Source organism: Ursus americanus, chromosome 19, assembly GCF_024610735.1.
Source record: "Ursus americanus isolate L20-20 chromosome 19, mUrsAme1.1.p, whole genome shotgun sequence".
In the NCBI taxonomy this organism is placed as follows: domain Eukaryota; kingdom Metazoa; phylum Chordata; class Mammalia; order Carnivora; family Ursidae; genus Ursus; species Ursus americanus.
Genome location: NC_142145.1, coordinates 5,689,478 through 5,702,470, shown reverse-complemented (window position 1 = coordinate 5,702,470; position 12,993 = coordinate 5,689,478). Strand labels below are relative to the sequence as shown.

Genomic DNA, 12,993 nt, shown 5'->3' with positions numbered 1-12,993 from the left:
ATTTCTTAAATTTCACAGATGAGTGAAATCATATAGTATTTGTCTTTCTCTGACTGACTTCCCTTAGCGTAATACTCTCTAGATTCATCCATGTGGTTGCAAATGGCAAGATTTCATTCTTTTAATGGCTGAGTAATATTCCATTGTCTGTGTAAACTGCATCTTTATCCACTCATCTATCGAGGGACACTTGGGCTGATTCCATAATTTGGCTATTGTAAATAATGCTGCAGTAAACATAAGGGGGCACATATCTTTTCAAATTAGTGTTTTCATCTGACTGCATTCTTTCTAAATTCAGAAATTCACGGAATACTGCCCTCAGAAATATTAAAATGGAAATTTAAAACTGGCAGATTTCTCTCTGAAACATGGATATTTCAAATACTTGTGCTTTGTGGTTAATAAAACTATCATTTGTAGGTTAGTTCAAAGTCAAAGAACATGATACTTCACCAAGAAAATACCATCTAAATAATAGCTTAGACACTCCCTCCACATCTCCTGACCCTAAACTCGTTCTCTCCGTCATGCACATTCTCCTGCTTCTTGCCTGCCTCAGATTCTTCAAACTTCTTCAGTGTGCAGTTCGTCAAAAGTCCGCCCCCTCTGTGCTGATCTGTGTGGGTGCAGACGTGCACACGCACACACACTCACACACTCACACACCACAGCGTTGGGTCTTCTACTTCTGCTCATCATTATTCCTCGGGAGTTCTCCAATCTGCAGCGGGAATGGAAACAGTCACAGAAACGTGTGGAGCCACAGGAGCATGAGGATGGAGCCTGGAGGACACTTACATATCCTTGCTTCCGTTTCTGAATTCAACTTTTATCAGCCTTGAAGACACTGATTTATTAAAACTTTCTGGCACTCCAGATGCTCTGGAGCCTATGACTTTCTTTGCCTGGGAGATGGAAATAAAGCTTAAATTTATCATAAATATGTAAATGTGATACATGTCTGCATTATATATTTAAGTAATGAACTCATACTAAAGAGCAAGATCTAGCATACTTGGAAACTCGATTACTTTTATTCAATAATAATTTTAATTGATTTAGATGAGAGAGGTTTTCCTTCTGCCTGTCAAAATCCTGGAGTCAATTCTCCAGGGCCGTCATCAGACATCCCTTCTCTTTTCTATCCACAGCCTTCCTCTAGGGGATCCCAGCAGACTCAAAGCGTCTGACACTCTATTTTCTCCTGGGCTCACCCTTCTATCTCTAATTCCTATCTGAGGTCTGGCTTTATACCATACCATCAAATTCCTACATAACATCTCCACTTGGGATTCTAAGTACCATCTCAAATGGAACATGGTTGGATAGGCTTACAGAAACAGCTGTCACCTCAATCCCCTTTAAGGACCCCTTCCCCACCCCCTTCTTCCCCTCACACCTTCCAGACATTAATAAGGGGTAAGACTATCCCCCATCCCTCAGCTGTTGACGCTGAAGTGTTGGGGTCATTCTTGAGTCCTTTCACCCTCAACACCCACATCCAAATGGCCTTTAGTTGTGTCAGCCCTATCTATCTATCTATCTATCTATCTATCTATCTATCTATCTATCATCAAGTTCTCATTGTGGTCTCCATTGGTACAAGTGGCTCACAGCAATCTGTCACCAACTGCTCTTCTACAGGAGATCCATGGACACAGAAGCCAGAAGAAACTTGGTCATTTAAAAGTATAAATCAGACCGTGGTTCACCCTGCTTTCAAACATTCCAAAACCTTCCTTAAAAAGTTAGATTAAATCCTATATTCCTCAGTACCCCTTCTGCTCATCCAAAATCTTGACCCAGCTGCCTCTTAAACTCCATTGTCACCCGCCATAACCTTGGGCACCCAGATCCACACCGTTCTCCACCATGTTACCCAATGCTGTTTTTCCACAATACTTATTAGGACTTGAGTTTATCTTCTTTAATTAACTTATCTGTACATCTTTTCCCTCCTCTTATAAAAATGTAAAACAAGGGAGTTGTCTTGTTCACTGCTTTATCACTTGGGCTTTGAATAACACATGCCATTTTGGAGATGCTTAATAAATATCTGGTGACTGACAGGTATCAGAACAAAAATTTTTCAACAGTAAGATGGATATGGCGTACCAATATCCCATTAAATTCTGACAATGATTTTAATTTCTAAGAAAGACTTAAACTTTTCTTAATGAACATAAAGGAAGAAAGTATCTAAAGTATCAGAGATTGCAATTATAAGTAAGCATCTGAGTAAGAACTCAAAAACTTCAAAAACTGGATTCAAAAGTGGATAGCTGGCTGTTAAGTATCATTTTTAATCGTGGTATTCTAATTACAGAAGAATAAAATGTAAAAGAATATAAATATATTTGGCCATCAGAATTGTCCCCAAAACAAATGTTTTATTTTTCCCTAAAATAAATGGAAAAATTTCCCCTGCCATCGTATTTTAAACTTAAAAGGGCCCTTAGGCTACGCAATTAGAGAAAATGACATTTTATTTGAAAAATGCTGACCAGATTTCAGGCCAGAAATAGATTTGTGCCTCTTCTCTTCGTCTCCTTTATCATTTTCATATATTTTTTGGAAAGATCAATATCTGCCTCCAAAGCTCTATGTTCTGATGTGACTTAGTGATCCGTCAAAATAGCCAGTATTATTAAGATACATTTTAATCTCTTTTTTAAATACAAGAAAATCTATTCACGAATTTCAATTTAATCCCACTCACATTTATTAGATTCCCCCAATCTTCCTGCTAGAATCGCATATTGCTACGGCTCCAAAAAGACATTATATGAAGAAAAGAAAAGCACCTTCATGAGAACATTATATTCCAAAGATAGAGGCCACTTCTTTCCTCACATAGGACATGAGCCACACCATGATCTTACCCATTCTGTTTGATTCCAAGAATGAGCATACATTTTTATACTATAATTATATCTGCCTTGGGTCAGCTACATGATGATTTATTCATCGTCTGTAATTAGACAGGACGGCAATGACCATAAGGAGGATATTATAGTTCTTTGGGGTCTGTACTCTGATTATTGTTAGTACTTGGACATGTGTCTCAGGCTTTACTTCCATGACTGCTGTACACATGTCTACAACAGTTGGTTAGACACACTGTTCTGTCAGAGTTACTATATTTGGTTTCATTGTCGATCACGCCAAGTCCCAAAAGTGGGAACTGAGGTAAATAAAGATTAGAGTGGAGAAAACGTGGACCATCGTAACCTCAAGTTTGTGGTTCTCTGAGGTCAAAGGCTAACAATTCAGAGTAATGGTTTTCTGTCTGCATACAACAACTATATACAATCTATTTTCAGCAGTAGACATAAACTACAGCAGCTGTAAAGCCAGAATCAAAGAAATCAATACATGTTATCCCCAAGGATCCTACCAAAAATTACAAGGAATTTACTGCCTTTATTCTTGTCCACAGGCTCCCTGGCAGATTGACAACCAACGTTGATTTAAAAAGTCCTATGAAAATTCTGCAAAATTTTCTAAGTAATTCAACAAATACACATAGAAACCAACATTATTTAAATATTTTAGTCTAAAAAATTACTCAAGGAAATTCATTTTAAACTTTAATTATTCCCCTGACCTGTGTATCTACATGCATACTTTTTAAAAACAGAATTTGAGCTAAATGACCAAGTCAATAATAAATGTCCATCAATAATTAACTTCAAATATTAAAATATTTCTGATAATTGTTTTCTTTATGCTACAGACTCAAACACATGCTTAAAAAGAAGGAAGGGCGGGTCCGTGGCAGACTATACAATTTTATAGAATAATCCCTTACTCAAAATCCTCATTAAATTTGCAAGTAAGAAACAACTATGAAAATTTCAGTATGTTATTATCCCCACTCATCAACAAGATAGTTGCCACCATTTGCTCTGTTCTGAACACATATATTTAAAACTCACAGCCGCTCTATAATGTCTCCTTCATTTTCTGGAAAAGAAACGGAGGCTTAAAGTCAAGGTGTTATAGGTAAGAAAGGAGTAGAATTAATTTACTGGCACCAAACGGATACTCTTACACACATTCTCATCCTGTTTCGGTTTTTTTTCACAACAAAACACTTTTTTTTTCAGGTGATTTGTAATTTGTTTTGAAAAATGTCTAACATTAATTTTAGAATTTAGACACTTGCCAGAATTACATATTTATGATACATTCCCTTTTTGTATTTTTTCTATAGTAATAAAAATATTTAGTTTTTAAATAATTTCATTGTATAGAAGAATATTTACTCAGTTGTAGGGCATTAAAGGGGCATGTGTTTAGATACACCTTTATCACTTGGCATTGTGTACCTTTGGTCTTCAAGTCGAATAAATTATTTTTTTCATAATTTCAGATGAAGAGCATATCAGTTTACTAAAAACAAATCAAATAAAAACAAAAGTGGAACAGCAAGCCTGGTGTGGTAAAATGAATAATGGCTCCCAAAGAGGTCCACATCCCAATCCCCAGAACTCACGAATGTTGCTTTATATGCAAAAGTGATTTTGCAGATGTGATTAAGGACTTCAAAATGTGGAGATTATTCTGGATTATCCAGGCAGGGCCAATGAAATCACAGGTGTCTTTAAAGAGGGAGGGAGGAGCTCCAAGAGACAAAATGTGATATAATGAGGAAGTGAAGAGAGATGAGAGGTTACCTTGCTGGCTTTGCGGGAGAAGGAGCTACAACCCATGCGATGGGAGAGACACAGGTGTAGAAGCTGGGACAGGTGAGGGAATGTACTCTTCACTGTGGCCTCCCAAGACAGCAGCCTTGTTGACACCATGGTTTCAGCCCAGTGAAATCTATTTCAAATGATAGATTTGTATTGTTTTAAGCACTAACTCTGTGGTAATGTATTACAGCTGCAATAGGAATGAAGCTGCTATACTTATTTATACCTAGTCGCTCATTTCTGAGGGTAAACAGAACATGATCCACCAGCCCCTCTAGATGTAGATATGGCCACACAACATCACAACAGGGTCAGGGAAGGTCAGAAATGGGAAAAGTGAAGCATGAGATCTCTGACATGGGAGGCAATGGTTTTCAACCAGGACACCCTGCAACTCCTGAGTCATGATTTGTGAAATGGATCAAAAGCAACATTTTCTAACTACTTACACCATTTCAAATATTGTACAAACTCAAAGATATGCTCATGTCACCCAGCAGAGGAAGGACTACATGACCTTTAGTGCTCTAAGGACATTACAAAAATGTAGGCTTATCAATCAGCATCTGTCATGCTATATGCAAGCCATCAGGCAAGAGGGTTTTGGAGGAAAAAAGTAGAGAAATTCTAGTGTAGATCCTGGTAATTATCTAGTCTAAAAGAACAGTTCATTAGACAGTAATCTGTCCTCACTTGTGTGCATAATGACCACCCCCCAAAAACTCTTGATCAGTTTTTCATTTCTTAACATTGTAGATATGTCTTGATTTTCTCAATATAGAAAATAATGTATATATGGGGCACCGGGTGACTCAGTCAGTTAAATATCCAACTCTTGATCTCAGCTCAGGTCTTGAACTCGGGGTCATGAGTTCAAATCCTGCATTGGGCTCCACGTTGGGCATGGAGCCTACTTAAAATTTATATATAAATTACATATATGCTCTCGTTTTCTTGGATTTAATAAATCCCTTCAGAAAGTCATATCAAAGTCACATCAAAGTTATATTTATTGTATTAAAAAATGTTTACCGCGGGGCACCTGGGTGGCACAGCGGTTAAGCGTCTGCCTTCAGCTCAGGGCATGATCCCAGCGTTATGGGATCGAGCCCCACATCAGGCTCTTCCGCTATGAGCCTGCTTCTTCCTCTTCCGCTCCCTCCGCTTGTGTTCCCTCTCTCGCTGGCTGTCTCTATCTCTGTCAGGTAGATAAATAAAATCTTAAAAAAAAAAAGAATCTTTAAAAAAAAAAAATGTTTACCAAAACAAAAACTGTTCATTGTAGAAAAATCATAAAACAGTGAGAATCAAAAAACCTCATTACCTAAAAATAATCACCATCCTAACTGCATCGCCTTCTACACACATGCACTGCATATATAATAAATACTCTATATCAAATATTTATCACACATGTTGACAAAAGTATACTTCTACATGTGTTTTGTTTGCTACTTGCTTTTAAAATTTTATTTTTTCACATAACTCAATGTTAGTATCAGTCTAACACAAATCATCTTAAGAGTAAAAACAATATAGTTATGTTCTAAGAACAATTTAACAATTAACTTAAGCAAGTTTCATTTTTTTAAATGATTCTAAACATACTTACCATATATATATATCTTTGGTCAGGAGAGACCCTTTTTATTTTTTAAACTTTTTATTTTTTAATTATTTTTAAAGATTTTATTTATTTGAGAGAGAGCAGAGAGAGGGAGGGAGTGTGCAAGTGGGGAGAGGAATGGAGGGGGAGGGAGAGGAAGGAGAGGAAAGAATATCAAGCAGTCCCTGCACTCAGCATGGAGCCTATCACGGGGCTCTATCCCAGGACTCTGAGATCATGACCTAAGCCGAAACCAAGAGTCAGAAGTTTAACCGACTGAGCCACCCAGGGGCACATTTTTTTATTTTTAAAACCTATTTTAGAATTTTGATAGATACTGCTAAGTTGCCCTTCAGAAAACTTCCCCTTTCCTACCAGCATACATATATTCTCATTTCACTACATCATCTCCAAAACTGGTTATTTTATTATTGCTATATTTTAAGCAATTCGATAGATGAAAATGAGGTCTTTTTCCTATTGGAATTTACATCTCTTTGCTCAATAATAGAGATAGGTGTGTGTTTCCTGTACCAACAGGCCATTTATGCTTCTCTGGGAATTAATTTTTCACTTTATTTGCCCCATTTACTATTGGTATGCTTACATAACTTCCTCTAATCGTCTTACACAATCTTTATTCCTTATCAGTTAAGAATATTTACCCACTGCCTGCTGTTTCTGTTGCCAACTGCTCAATTCAGGTTTTCCTTTTTTAAATTTGTTTTTATAGTAATACATATCTTAAATTTTGTGTATTTATATATATGGTATTCCCTTATCCATAGAGTGTTTTATGTCTGCTTTAGAAAGACATGCCAAAATAGGACATACATGCCACACTTTTCCCAGCCTGTTTCGTGTATTACTGATCTTTCAATCTACGCCATCTGGTATTGATGCAGCTGTAGGACAGAATAAGTAAACATTTCCTATGTTAATAAAGTACTCTTCAACTTTTTAAAACACACCAAGTTGTAACAGCGAGGCATGGAGATCTCTATCAGTAAACACGTCACTTTACATTTTAGGCTGTATTATCATTGGTAACACTGCTTCTGTAACAAATACCACTTTTTCCTCCTGGCATGAAAGACGTGTAAATACAACACCTTTCAATCTTACCATTTACCCCAAACTTGTAAATGTGTTTGGCCTTGCTGTTTCTAGGGAGGAAATTAAATACTATTGCTGTGAGTTTGATCATCAATATTGTCCGGCGTATAGTCTCAGAGTGCTACCGAACTTGGTGCATTTTACATTCATAATCAAATATCTATATACTTCCCCCCTTAGGATCCACCAAATTTAGTTTAGTGACGTCCTATGACAAGCATACTTGTATATCGCAAAACTGGGAACGCGCACTATCAAGGACAGAACATAAATCGTGTTCACAAGAGGCAGACGGCACACCAAACAGGCTCCAGACAAGAAACAATAATAAAACTCAACAGTGAAATAATAATCGATCACTGTGGCAGAAAAGTAAAGATCTTACTAATATAAGTAAATGCTACAGAGAAAGAAAAATCCCCTACGAGAAAAGAATCGGGCATTTTAGAATACAGTGTCTCTGTGGATAATTTAGTAAAGTAACTAAGGAAGTACATGGTGAGAGTGTGGTGCACAGTACCAGATACAAATGCACATTTTCTGAAGTGTGTCACACGCTGGAATTTAGTTTGCGTGAGTGTGGTAGCACCCATCCATTCATCTCTGTGCCTGGGTGCTCATGCATTTGTGGAAGGAACAAAAGAACAAATGAAAGAATACAAGTAAGTATCAAAATGAAAACCCTGATGACTAGGTTAGTAACATAGCAGTGGTTACTCAACTTTTTGGGTCAAGCTGATGTTGGAGTGATTATTTTTTATGTATTTCCTACAATTCTACCTTGCCACATCTCCTCAACTACCAAATCTAGAAACGGCAATGAGCAGTTAATAAATAACAATATATTAGTTAATATATGCACATAATATATGTAGATGGGCATCGGATTGTCTATTGCACTCAAAAGTGCACATCACTAAAATGGGAATGTGTTTTGGTTTTCTATTGATGAGTAACAAATTACTACAACCTTACTGGCTTAAAACAACACCCACTTGTAACTCACATTAATGTGAGTCAGAAGTCTGGGTTGAGTGGGTTCTCTCCTTAGGATCTCACAAGGCCACATCAAGGAGGCGGCTGGACTGGGGCTCATCTGGAGCATGGGGGTCCCTTTCGAGCTCATTCAGATTGTTGGCAGAACTCAGTCTCAGGGATTGTAGGACTGAGGCTCCACCTTTCTTCCTGACTCTTAACCAGGTGACATTCTCAGCTCCCGAAGCCTACCCACCACGCTCTGCCACCTGGCCTTCTCTACAACAGGTCAGCGTGCTTATTTAAGGCCACAGGAGTATTTGTTACAGCTTAGAATGCCTCTGATTTCTTCCATCACTGACCTTTACACCTTCTTTTAAATGGGCTTAAAGAATATTACCAATATTTTTTGTGTATAGTCAAATCCACCAGTTCAGTCTTCCTTTTGATTAGTTCAGAATTAGGGACTGTAACTACTTATGCAAAATCCTTTTTGCAAGAAAATATAACATGACATCCCACGATACGCACAGATTCTTCCTGCATGCAAGGGTAGGGGTATATACAAGGCCTGTACAGCAGGAAGGCCTTTAATATTGAAATTATACTAACAATAATCAAATTTCTAAATAATTGCATGATTCTTTAGAGCAAAATCAATGACTTATAAAAAAGTGACACAGGGGCTCCTGGGTGGCACAGTCAGTTAAGCAACCGATTCTTGATTTCAGCTCAGGTCATGATCTCATAGTTGTAGAACTGAGCCCCACATCCGGCTCCACACTCAGCAGGGAGTCTGCTTGAGGTTCTGTCTCTCCTCTTTCTCTACATATTCTTTCTCTTTTCTGTAATTTATTCAGATACAAATGCAAAAATATGATTATTGAAAATGTAGTTCTATTTGTATCTGTTAGTCTCCAGATTAGTATGTTCTAGAGTAGAAGTCTCTTGTTACAATTTTACTTGCATCTAATCTTGTGGGTCATATGAAAGTGGGGTACAGTGTGGTCAAAGCACGTTTGTATACCATGTAGACATAAGGTGCAGCAGATAGGACAGAAGAATCAAAATTCAGTTTGTAAAGCATATAAACCAGGGCTGACATGTCTGAGCTACATGAGTGATGTGTAAGTGATACCTATTGTTATCACCATCTTTATCATCATTATCTTTAGAAAATGGGAGTGCTGTCCATTCCTTACACGTGACAAAGCTATCCACAAGAGAGCTTATGAGCTTAGGAGACTGGTCTTCAATCCTTGCCACAGTAGTGTTCGATCACTAAGCATGGAGTTAACGGTGTGCAGGGAAATTCAGTTAACTTCCTAGGTCTTATCTTACTCTGTTTCATTTCACAAAATGTTTGGGATTGAAATAGATGGTCCCTAAGCTCTCCTTCAACACCTAAAAATATAACAGACATAAAGCAGAATCAGACCTATAAATACACAGAATAAACTGACGGGGGGGGCTGGGCAAAATGAGCGAAGAGGGCAGGAGATACAGGTTTCCAGTTATGGAAGGAATAAGTCATGGGAATAAGAGGTGTAACATAAAGAATATAGTCAGTGATACTGTGACAGGGATGTAACGGGGAAGATTGTAGCTACACTTGTGGTGAATATAGAATCATGTATAAACTTGTCAAATCACTAAGTTGTACACCTGAGACGAACGTAACACTGGGTGTCAATTATACTCAAAAAAGTACATCATATGGTCCCAACACAAGACCTTTTGACAGCTTTTAGAATATTGTTGAATATGTTATAAACACTTCTCAACACTGTGCTGGGGATACTACCTAATAAATGTTGAAAACCAAGAAAAACAGCAAGGTGGTTCCATATTATTTGGATAAGACAAAGCGGGTCCTTGATTTCACACTTCTAATCTTTATTCTGTATGTGTGCGGGGTGGTATGGAGTAGGATTAGAGAAATATATATTAAATATCAATATTAATACACATTATGTAATTATATATGATAGTGTATTATATATATACCTATATAATATATTATATAAACTTTATACCTATCATCATCAAGAAAAATGAAAATGTAATGCAAAATACTCTCTTAGACACCAATATCGAATAAAACAATAATACCATTTGTGGAACTTGAAACTCCCTAAATAGAATTCCTTTGTTTCCACATTAAGAGCCTTTAAAATGACGTAACCACTCATTTCTGAGTAGTAGCACTGGTTGAAGTTCAGTTGTTTTGAAATTATCATCTCATAACTGGAATACTTTGATTTTAATACAGAAACAGTCCATCCCCACATACTTCATCACACAATGACTTTGATTTTAGGTGTATAAAATGGTAGATTCCACCTGGTTTTAATCCCCCCCCAAAAAGCAAGAAAAAGCAGAATATCGAAAAGCTACATAGGCAACATGACACAGCGGATAAATTTGTTCTAATCGAAGCTTATTATAAAATTTATGAGATAATCACAGATTATGCTATCGTAATATCATCACTGAAATGAGAGTGATAATCCATCCACTATGCAGGGACACAAAGGATGGGGGTGATTTCCTCCTACAGAGGAAAAATGCCATGTTTTTTTCTGAATTCAACATTGAAAAGTCCACCCACTTGAAGGACTTCTGGAGATCATTTACGTACATGCATAAAAACTCTATCCTTTAGCTCAGATAGAAATATTTCTAATGGCATTTGCACCGTATGATATAATTCACCATTTCTTGCATAAGCAGAATTTTAAAGACTCAGAACTCAATCACTGTTGGAGTTCAGTGGGATCTTTGAGGTTGACCAGTCCTTTCCCTACAACACATAGACATTCCCCTCCACCATCCACGCCACATGAAGACCTATTTTCAGACTGATCATCCTCCATCCAGAGCCTATATCCTCTAAGAGAATCCATTCACAGTTCCTATGAGCTAGACGTATTTTTCCTAAATTTCACTCAGATGTTTCCCTACAATTTAACAAGCAAATCTCAGCTTTCAGACACTAATCCATATCGCCAACCTAGGTCTAAGGTAGTAATCACACTTTGAACAACAACAACAAAATCTCTAAGATAAACACTTCTCCTTTGACCTGGTCTCATGTTTCCAGTGGCTCCTGCATCCTACTCCACCTCGTCCAATTCATTACCTTCCTCCTCGTTCATAAAACCCAGAAAAGATTATGTAATCTGCAGTTTGACCAGTGCAGCTTCCCATGAGACTATCTCCTTTGAGTTTTTATTTCACTTTCCTTAAGATAATTTAATACTGCCAAGATATTTTTTGTCAATTATTAAAAAAAAAAAGTACTGGCTCATACTGAGTTGGAATGAAATAAAACATCAGGAAGGCCTAGGAGTCAGGGTTCCTCTATACTACTGTTGTTTTAGCTGATATTTGAAACATAGCGATACATAATTTCATTTTCTCCCTATTACCTTTTATGGTAGAGTTTTGATAAAAGTTGAAGATTTCTGTGATATTTTTAAAAACCCGATAATATTCTCTAACATAGAAGCTAGCCCTTCTATATGTGTATCATTTAAATTAATAGGAGTTCTCGACGTATTGGCACCCAAGACTGATAAGAATATGCAATAAGCCCCTTTAACCTCTCACCAAAGGCTATCGAGGTTGACCAGTCCTTTCCCTACAACACATAGACATTCCCCTTGATAGCAAAAGCTATTGTCCACTATGGAGGAATCAACAGTGAGGACATCAAGTGTGCTACCTCGTGGCCTGAATTTCTTCCTACTCTAGTCAAAAAAACGACAAGATTTTTTTTTTTTTTTTGGCCCAACACTTGCTGAAATAAAGATGCAGTACTTCCAACATTTTGCAACTACTGAAATGAGGGCATGATGGCAACATGCTGCTTAAATCCACAATAACGCTGGGCGAGATAATGCTTTGTGACGGTATCAAGATTTAGAAAAACTGAGTGACATTTGGTACTTCTGGTGTCCTACAACTTTCCAACTGGGTAATTACAGAGGAATTTCAAGCCAAAATTATTCACTATATAAAAGAATTGTCCAGTGTATTTAATATTTATGAACCAAAAAAAATATTGCATGCTGTGCCTATCATTGAGAAATCCTGTAGGTTTCAAAAGCATTTTGGCTTTTTTTTCTATTTAATAAATACATAGTTTCAAAATAAAAGATGCTGATTTCTTAAAGCTGAATTTTCCAGGATTATTTTTTTTCATTTGTATAAAATTATTAAACATGAGTTATTCAGGGTTTCTAAAGAACATTCCAAATATATCTATTAATATGACTCATTATTTGTTAGAACATAATTTTCTAAAATTGCGGTGCTTTGCACATAACTCTGGATATCACCCATTGTGCCATTTTACATATTTTCTGAAACTTTTTCTATTTATTCTCTTCCCAAGCAATTCTCTCTCTTTGCCTGCTTTAATTGGAATGCTATCGTCTCAGACCTATTTGCAATAAATGGGACTGCAAGAGAAGCTTACTAAAGAGAACCTACCAAATATTTTTAGGCAGGCTTTTAAGATTTAAACTCAAATTTCATCAGAAAGCTCCATAAGTTCCATATGCTTCTAAGAGCTAAACCAAAGACAAACAA

The 12,993-nt window shown here is 36.9% G+C and overlaps 1 protein-coding gene across 5 annotated transcripts in view; it reads right to left on the bottom strand.

The window, feature by feature from the left end:
- The window catches only part of NETO1 (neuropilin and tolloid like 1), a 121,616-nt gene that overhangs the window by 31,170 nt on the left and 77,453 nt on the right, over positions 1 to 12,993 (bottom strand). The window lies entirely within an intron of this gene.